This window comes from Penaeus monodon, unplaced genomic scaffold, assembly GCF_015228065.2.
Source record: "Penaeus monodon isolate SGIC_2016 unplaced genomic scaffold, NSTDA_Pmon_1 PmonScaffold_419, whole genome shotgun sequence".
Taxonomy (NCBI): Eukaryota; Metazoa; Arthropoda; class Malacostraca; order Decapoda; family Penaeidae; genus Penaeus; species Penaeus monodon.
The window spans coordinates 27501-38172 of NW_023658989.1; the positions used below are offsets into that span (position 1 = coordinate 27501).

Here is a 10672-nt window from a genome sequence, read left to right on the forward strand (position 1 = left end):
GGGGGGTCTGGGTTAAATGATAAATGGAAATTCATATTTTGTGAAATAAAGAAATATTTATTTCCGCACGACCTCATCTGCCCTACAAAATCACAGGTTAAAGATTTTACAGATCTTACTATTCTAGACCGCTTGACTTAAACCCTTTTTACAAATCGATATGGGTCAGATCTTTTCCTTTAAATAAAAAAATTTAAAGCATATATTTATAAAAATTACACGTATTCCCCTATATGTGTATGTATAAAATATGTATAATATATAAATTAATTATACATTATTTTTGTATATGATATACTACAATAAATGTAAAAATCATTAAAGGGTTTTTATTTTTTAATGGGAGGGACCATTTTATTTCATTATATTTAAAGTAGGGATTTAATATAAAAAAAATATCATGGCCCCCCTCATTAAACCGTAGTTATTCTTGTAAAAGGGTTTTAATAGCATTTTAGTCCAAAAGCCCCATTTGTTTTTGTGTATTCTTTTTGGGGAAATAGCAAGTAAAAATGAGGCCCAAAAATTTTTTGCAAAAAATATAGGGGGGGGTTTTTGTATGTGCATGTTTTATTATTAAAATTTTAATATATATTATTATAATATATTTTAATATATATATATTATATATATTATATATATATATAATATATATATATATATAAAATAATTTTAAAATTATATAACACACACAACAAAACTTAAAAATATGTTAAGCATTTTATTTTTAAAATTTATAAATTTATGTATATATATATATATAATATATATATATTAAAATATATATAATATATATATATTAAAAGTATAAAATAAATATAAAAAATATCACGGCCCGCTCATTAATCCGGGAATATATATATATATATATAATAATATATATATATATTTTTTTTTTTTTTTTTTTTTTTTTTTTTTTTTTTTTTTTTTTTTAATATGTTTTTAATTTGCATCTTAGTACCAAAAAACCTGCTTATTTGCTCGGGGTATTCGTTTATGAAATGGCAAGTGTAAATAAGCCCTATTTTAACAATAAAACCCCAAACAAAAAGACACACGCCCTAAAACCTATTGCAGTCTTTTAGGTATTATTTTCCACTTTCCCTTTTTAAAGCAGGGGTATGTATAAAACTACTTTGTGCCATTTTTTAATTAGGGGGGAAAACGAAAAAACCCTGTGTACGTTTATTATTTTTTACTGAAAGTCGGAAATATCGCAAAAAATTTCTCCCTCCGCTTTAAAAAACCAGCCTTCTTTGCGAAGGGGAAACTCAGACCCGCAACCGCCAAAAAACCCTCTGGTCCCTTTCCCGGGGTTCCCCTTTCCCGCGACAGGGAAATTCTTTCATGACTGTTTTTAGTTTTCCCCATTTTGTGGTGTACATTATTTGGTTTTTTTCCATCGCCTAATACTTTTGGTTTAACTTTGGGAAAAAGGGCAAAGTTTTGGGGACGATAACTGGTCACCCATTTTCCCCCTGTGGAGAAAAAAAGATGCAGGAACTTGTTGAAGAAATTTTATCGTGTTAGGTCCCAGATAGTGATGAGATGTGGCAAGATGTGACTTATATTTTGGTTTTTTAAACCTTTTGATTCATTTAGCAAATAAGGGTTTATTTCGGAAAAAGAATTTTCAAATGTCAGTAATGGGTATTTTTTTGGGAATTTTGGGGTTTTTTTGTTTTTTTTTTGGGTTTAGGGAAATTTTTAAATATTCCTTTTTCTTGTTATTGCTAAATATATGAAGGAAAAAAATTTCGCTTTTAAAAGTTGTTAGTTTTTAGTGTCCATCAAAGGGATTTAATAAGCGTCATTCACCATATAAAGTATTCCCTATTTTTTAAAATTTTTTTTAACTGAAAGAAGGCTTTAAAAAAAAATGATAAATCCGAAAAGATAGAAACTTTGAGGGAAAACGAAACCCTTTAGAAGAATATGATACTAAAAATTTCAAAGGGTATAATACCGAAGTAAATTTTTCAGTTTTGAACACTTTAATACCGCACAGTGGTGATTTTAGTTTTATTCATTTGCCCAATTTTTTAAAAGTTTAAATTGGGGAAAAAAGCTTCTTTAAATGGAGATTTAAGGGGGTTTAGAATCCTTTATGTGTACGGTGTAGGGTTTTGTTTTAAATTTACTGTGCATTGGTAATGTTATTCTTGTAGACAAAACTACTTGCAGAACATGATAAACATTTTGATAGTAATAAAAAGGATGAATAATAAAAAGCTTCGTAAAAAATTTTATAGAATGAAAAAAAAAAAAAAAAATTTTTTCATATGCACCGTCCCCTCATTGTTCTTTGTAGAACTTGGGATATTGTTTTTAGTAAAAATTTTAAAACCAAAATTTTTTATTAGTTTTACAGTTATCATACTAGAAGAAAAAAAAATTGCTTTATAAAAAAACTATTTCCCTTTTTAAGTTTTATTTTTCCCGATAAAAAAAAGTTTTTTTTATGCAGTCCCGTCGCACTGCTGTGTGAGTTCGAAACGATTTTGGGTTTCGTATCTATTTTGGGTGCTGCTGCTTGAGATTTGGGGAAGGGCTGGCTTCGCCCGGGCCCCTTTTTTTTATATTTCCTTTTCATTTGGGGTTTCACGTTTTCGTGTTTGCTGAAATGTATATAAACAAGTCATAAAGGGCCCAGTGATTTTTTTTTTAGATCACTTAGCTTGCACTTTACATTACGTGGGTTTTAAATTTTTAAAAAAAGGTTTTTTGGGGGAATTTTTGCGTGTGCATTTTACACACATACAAATAGAGCATATTAAAATGTAAGATAGTAAACCCCGCGCGCACGTATTAAAATATATAATATATAAAATATATTTTAATTATATATAATATATTATATATATATTATAGGTAAAATTATACCTTTAAAAAATTATATTTTAAAATATTATAAAATATATATATTTTATATATATTGTGTTGTGGTTTTGTGTATATGTATATATATTGTGTGTGTTTGTTTTTGTATATGTTATATATTGTGTGGGGTTTGTTTGTTTTTTTTGTATATATATATTATATAATATATATTATATATATATATTTAAAAAATTTTATGTGTGTGGGGGTTTTTAAAATTTTTGTATATATTTTTGTGTGGGGTTTTGGGATATGTATATTAAAATTGTGGGGTGGTTTTTTTTATATGTATATATATTTAAAAATATATATAATATTATATATATATATATAATATATTTATATATAAATATATATAATTGGTTTTGTTTGGGTGTATATGTATATATTGTTTTTTTTTTTTTGTTTTTGTGTATATGTAATATAATTGTTGTGTGTTTGTATATGTATAATTTTATATTGGGGTGTTTTTTTTGTATTGTAATATATATAAAAATATATATTTTATTTTATATATATAAAATTAAAAATATATATTTTTTTTTTTTTTTATAAATTTTGGGGTGTTTGTATGTATATGTATATATGGTGTTTGTTTGTGTGTATATTTATATATATATTGTGTGTATTTGTTTGTATATGTATATATATAATAATATATATATATATATATATATGTATATATATATGTATATATATGTATATTGTTATATATATGTATATATATGTATTATGTATATATATGTATATATATGTATATATGTATTATATGTATATCTATGTATATCTATGTATATATATGTATTTAAATGTATTTAAATGTATATATGTATATACACAAATGTAGGGTATTTGGGTTAAATAACTGAAATTAATTGATGTTTTATATATTTTGCGAATTTAGGTAGCAAGCTCGTCTACTATTAGTGCAATTACTTATGACTGATGAAAACATTCCAGTGACATTTCTTTACATACCTACCGGCATTTTTCCGCACGACCTCATCTGCCTTGCGAATCACAGGTTGAAGGTCTACAGATCTTACTATTTTAAACCGCGTGACCTGATTCATTCTACTAATCGATATAGGTCAGATCTTTTCCTTTTAGAATATTTAGGAATGCATATATTTATATATAATATATATATATATATATATATATATATATATATATACATATATATATACACATTTATAAATAGTAACCGAAATGAATTTCAGTTTCTATATGCTGCAATATTGTAAAGTCATGTTATGCCAAGTCTTTATGTATCGTTAGCGAGCTGAAACTATATCACGGCCCACTCATTAGTCTGTAATATTTTTTATATATTTCAAATAGCATCTTAGTACAATATATTCTGCTCATTTCCTCGTGTATTCGTTCTATGAAATCATTAGTATAAATAAGCTCCAATATTTCAAGAAAAAGACCTCGATCAAAATCATCAAAATGACTGAGACGCTTAATCCTACCACAGTCTTTGATTTTAAGTATTCATTTGCAATTTCCTTTTTAATGTAGGATGCATATATAGCTTTTTTGGAGAAGACGAAAACGGAAATAGCCATATGTACGTTTATTATTGTCACATGATAAGTCGGTAATATACGCAAAAGATTACTCCTCTCTCTCCACTTAAAAGACCAGCCTTCTCCTCGCGAAGGGAGTGTCAGACCTGCAACCGCCACACCGTCTGGTCTTCCGGGCTTCCTTCCTGCGACAGGCCACTTCTTTCAGGACTGTGTTAGTTATCCCGATATGTGGTGTACATATAGTAAGGTTATTTCCATCGCCTAATACTTTGGTTGAACTTTGCAAAAGGTCAAAGTTTGAAGACAATAACTGGTCACTCAGTTCCATGTGTGGATAAAAAAGATACAGAGAACTTGTTGAAGTGTTCATCGTGATCAGGTCTCTGATAGTTTTTTAACGTGTGATTGATTGAGCAAATGAGGTCATGCGGAAATGATTTACAGATATCATTAATGGGTATTTTAAGAATGGGTATGTTTGTTTTTTCGCCCTAGGGATTATTAATAATATTCCTCTTGTTATCTGAAGAGAAAGCATACGCTTATACAATGTGTTTGTATAGTGTCCATCAGGAATATTTATTAAGCGTCATTCGCCATAAAATGTATTCCAGTATTTTGCAAACATTTGTTATCTGATAAGAAGGCTTAAAAAATATATGACAATTCCAGAAATTCTACTACTGAAATCAGAACCTTGAAAGAGAATACGATACTAAAATCTTCTGGCTATAATACCGAAGTAACTTATCAGTTTGAACGCTTTAACCTACCGCACAGTGCCCGATTTAGGTGTATTCATTTGCAATTTTTAATATAAGTAGAAGACAGCTTTAGTGGAGACAAGGAGTGATGATATGATACGCTGTAGTTTCTGTGTACTTACTGATGTATTGGTAATGTTATTCTTGTAGACAAGCTACTTGCAGAACATGATAAGCATTTGTGATAGTAATAAAATGGATGAATAATAAAGCGTTTCGTAAAAAATTGATACAATGGTTTTATGATATACACCGTCACTCATTGTTCTTCGCAGATACTCGATAATATTGTTATAGTGACAGAATTAACCAAATTATTTATTAGTTATACAGTTATCATACCAATAGGGAAACGAAATTGCTTATATAACAGCTATCCTATACTTAGGTTTGATTTCTTCCAGATAAAAGAATAGTTTTGTTTATGCAGCCAAGTCGCTCGAAACGCTTTAATTTCGTATCTTATTGTGGATGTTTTCCTTTACATGTTTGTGTACAAGTTACTGTTTTTGCTTAAATGTATATCAAGTGCACTAATGCCGGATGATTTTTTATATATCATTTAGCTTGCACTCACATGTGCATATGCATACATATATGCATGCATATATACAGGTACATAAATAGGTTATATTTAATAGAGCATATTAACTGAAATTAGTAAGTTAGTAGACGCGCACGCGCGCACACACACATACTCACACACGCTCGTATTTTACTCACTGGTAAGACTTTCATATTGCATGTTATAGTTAGCATATACCATTATGTGTGTCAAATATATTTTATTACCAGCCGATGTGCCGATGAAATCTGAGTAGTGGAACCCGGTGGCGGATTATCTTCCAAATTGTTATAGAAAGCATATAACAAAATAACTAATGACGCCGCGGGAATTATTTTCACGTGACAGTCAGTTCGTAGCTTTACTGGTAATTACAAACCTTCAGGTCAGTAGAGTGGAGTTTGCAAAGAAAAGATTCTACTGAGACTCTGCTGTGTTGCTTCTGATAATAGCCGTGGATTAACCACATTATTACTCTTAATGAAAAAGTATTTTAACGATTAAAGGTGCAGTAGATATGGAAGCGTCGGTCACACACATTTTCCGACGATGAAAATTAAATATTGCGTCTTTATGTTCTTAGCTTCAAACATTATCCCTCGCTTGAAGTATAATCATTGCAAACAAATACTATGTGGACTTGGTATAATCTTTTTGTAATAGGTTTCTGTTTTAATGAATTATCTTTATTATCGCAAATCGTATTAATAAGCCATCGAAATGTTACACTATTATTATTATTCCTCTCTTTCCCCCCTCAAACACCAGCTCCTTTAGGGAGACTCAGACCTACTCCCAACAAACCGCTTTGTCTTCCGTGCTTCTATCCTGTGACAGGCCACCGTCTCCGCCACTATGGCAGTTATTCCAGAGTTTGGAGGGTACATAATGAAGTTACTTTCATCACATGATGGAATGGCTGCCACTGGTGGATCTAGAGAATCTCTAGTAAATACGGATTGTGAGTAGAGGGACACTGGCGGCACACAGATAGAATCAGTTCCAAGCTCTGCATTTATTTTGGTTCGCTTGCGTCTTGCTTATGGGCCAGCCACTGCTCCAGTGCAGTGCCAAAATCGTTGGCAGCGGTGGGATTCGAACCCACGCCTCCGAAGAGACTGGTGCCTTAAACCAGCGCCTTAGACCGCTCGGCCACGCTACCTGTAAACATGAAAGATATTTGTGATAGTAATTAAAAAAAAGTATATATACATATATATATGAAGTGTTTCGTAAAATTCTGATATAATGACTGTCGCATCACTCACTTGTCTTCGCAAAAATCTGTTGTGAACAGCCCGTTTCTTTTCAGATATGTTCAGGTTTAATTTCTTCTTGATAAGCGAATAATTTTTGTTCATGCCGTCCGGTCGCTCTGTTATGTGCGTGAAGTCCGACAGTCGAATTTAATTGTGACACACACATGCAACTTTTGAAAGTGATTAATATTTTATAAATATTGCGGATTTAGGTAGCAATCCGGTCACAATTGCTCATAATACCTACTGACACTTTTTCAAATGAAATATATGTTTCCGCACAACCTCATCTGCCCTACGAATCACAAGTCTTCTTACTATTCTAGACCGCATGACCGGATCTATTCCACGAATCGATATAGCTCAGATCTTTTCCTTTTAGAATACATATGAATGCATATATTTATAATATATACACTAATATTTATTGTGTATGTATATAATATATATATATATATATATATATATATATTATATATATACATATATATACTACAATACTGTAAAGTCGTGTTATGCATATATTTATAATATATACACATATGTATATATATGTGTATAAATATAAATATAAAAATATATCACGGCCCGCTCATTAATCCGTAATTATTTTTTAATGTGTTATAATAGCTTCTTAGTACAACATATCCTCGTGTATTCATTCTGTGAAATAGCAAGTATAAATAAGCCCAAGTATTTTAGCAATAAGACCTCGATCAAAATAGACTTCATCTTCAAAATGACTGACACGCGTAATCCTATTGCAGTCTTTCGGTATTCATTTGCAATTTCCTTTTTAATGCAGGGTGTATATATATCTTCATTGTGCCATTTTTAATTAGGAGAAGGCGAAAACGGAAATACCCATTTGTACGTTTATTTGTACGCTACCTGTAAAAATGAAAGATATTTGTGATAGTAATAGAATATATATATATATATATATATATATATATATATACATATATATATATATATATATATATATATATATACATATATATACATATATATATATATATATATATATATATATATATATATATATATATATATATATATAATATATATATATATATATATATATTATATATATATATATATATATATATAATCAAGTGTTTCGTAGAATTCTGATATAATGATTGTCGCATCACTCATTTGTCTTCGCAGATACTCGATAACGTTGTGATGGTGACAGGATTAACCCAAATTATGTATTGGTAGTTCAAATCATAATGTTGAAAGTTAAATGAAATTACTTTAACAAAAAATCTGCAGTAAACAGCCCGCCTCTTTTCAGATATGTGAAGTCCGGCAGCCGAATTTAATTGTGACACACATGCAACTTTTGAAATTAATTAATATTTCATAAATATTGCGGATTTAGGTAGTAAGCTCGTCTGCCATTCTGACTGATGAAAATATTCCAATGACAATTCCTCAATTTTTCAAAACAAATCCGCACGACCTCATCTGCCCTACGAATCCCAAGTTGAAGATCTACAGGTCGTCTTAATTTTTTAGACCGCTTGACCGGATCCATTCCACACATCGATATTGGTCAGATCTTTTCCTTTTAGAATATATATGAATGCATATATTTGCAATATATACACGTAGACGTATATGTGCATGTATATATATATATATATATATATATATATATATGTATAATATATATAATATATTATACATATATGTGTACAATATAAACATATACTAAATTACCGTAGTCATGTTATGCATGTATTGCATATATATATATATATATATATATATATATATATATATATATATATATATATATATATATATATATATATATGAGTATGTATGTATAAATATAAATATAAAATTATATCAAGGCCCGCTCATTAATCCGGAACTATAAATCAAGTATAAATAAGCCCTATTTTAACAATAAGACCTCGATCAAAATGACTGACACGCGTAATCCTATTGCAGACTTTAGGTATTCATTTGCAATCTCCCTTTTAATGCAGGGTGTATATATAGCTTATTTGTGCAATTTTTAATAAGGAGAAGGCGAAACGGAAATACCCATAATGTACGTTTATTATTGTCACATGATAAGTCATATAGATATACGCAAAAGATTACTTCTCCGCTTAGAAGACCAGCCTTCTCCTCGCGAAGGGAGTCTCAGCCCTGCAACCGCCAAACCGTCTGGTCTTCCGGGCTTCCTTCCTGCGACAGGCCACTTCTTTCAGGACTGTGTTAGTTATCCCAATATGTGGTGTACATATAGTAATGTTATATCCATCGCCTAATACTTTGGTTGAACTTTGCAAAAGGTCAAAGTTTGGAGACGATAATTGGTCACTCAGTTCCATGTGTGGAGAAACAAGATGCAGAGAACTTGCTGAAGTGTTCATCGTGATGAGGTCTCTGATAGTGTGATGAGATGTGGCAAGATGTGACTTATATTATGGTTTTTAACCTTGTGATTCATTGAGCAAATGAGGTCACGCGGTCTTGATTTACAAATATTAATGGGTATTTTAAGAATTGGGATTTTTTTTTTGCCTAAGGGATTATTAATAATATTCCTGTTCTTGTTATTGCTAAATATCTGAAGAGAAAAATACGCTTATACAATGTGTTAGTATAGTGTCCCTCAAGGATATTTATTAAACAAACGTCATTCTCCATAAAATGTTTTGCAAACTTTTGTTATCTGATGAGAAGGCTTTAAAAATATATGATAAATCCAGAAATTATACTACTGATCTGAGAAATCTGAATCTTAGTACTAAAATCTTCTGGCTATAATAATTCCTGTGTATTTACTGGTGTATTGGTAATGTTATTCTTGTAGCCAAGCTAGTAATAAAATGGATGAATAATAAAGCGCTTCGTAAAAAAATTGATACACTGATTTTATGACACACACCGTCACTCATTGTTCTTCGCAGATACTCAATAATATTGTTATAGTGACAGGATTAAACCCAATTGTTTATTAGTTGTACAGTTATCATACTGAGAGGGAAACGAAATTGCTTACATAACAGCTATCCTATATTCAGGTTTATTTTTTTCCAGATAAGAGAATAGTTTTGTTTATGCAGTCCAGTCGCTCTGCTGTGTGAGTTCGAAACGATTTAATTTCGTATCTTATTGTGGATGATATCCTTTTCATATTTGTGTCACGTTGCTGTGTTTGTGTTCAAATGTATATCATCAAGCGCACTAATGCCGAGTGATTTTTTATAAATCATTTAGCTTGCACTCACATATATGTATTCTAATAATGTGTATGTATTTTAGTCACTGGTATGGCTTTCAGATTAAATGTAATAGTTAGCATATACCATTATGTATGTCAAATATGTTTTTATTACCAGCCGATGTACCGAAGAAATCTGAGTAGTGGAACCCGGTGGCGGATTATCTTCCACATTGTTATAGAAAGCATATAACAAGATAAATTTCTTTTCACATGAGTCAGTTCGTAGCTTTACTGGTAACTAGTTTGCGAAGGCGAGATTCTACTGATTACTCTTAATGAAAAAGTATTTTAACGATTAAAGGTGCATTAGATATGGAAGCGTCGGTCACACACATTTTCCGACGATGAAAAATAAATATTGCGTCTTTATGTTTATTAATGTCCTTCAAAGATGATTTTTTTACTCCCTT

The 10672-nt window shown here is 30.1% G+C and overlaps 1 non-coding gene across 1 annotated transcript; it reads right to left on the reverse strand.

Moving 5' to 3' along the window:
- Positions 1 to 6827: 6827 nt before the first annotated feature.
- Trnal-aag lies at positions 6828 to 6909 on the reverse strand. Its single transcript has one exon. It is a non-coding gene; the product is annotated as a tRNA-Leu (tRNA).
- Positions 6910 to 10672: the final 3763 nt, after the last annotated feature.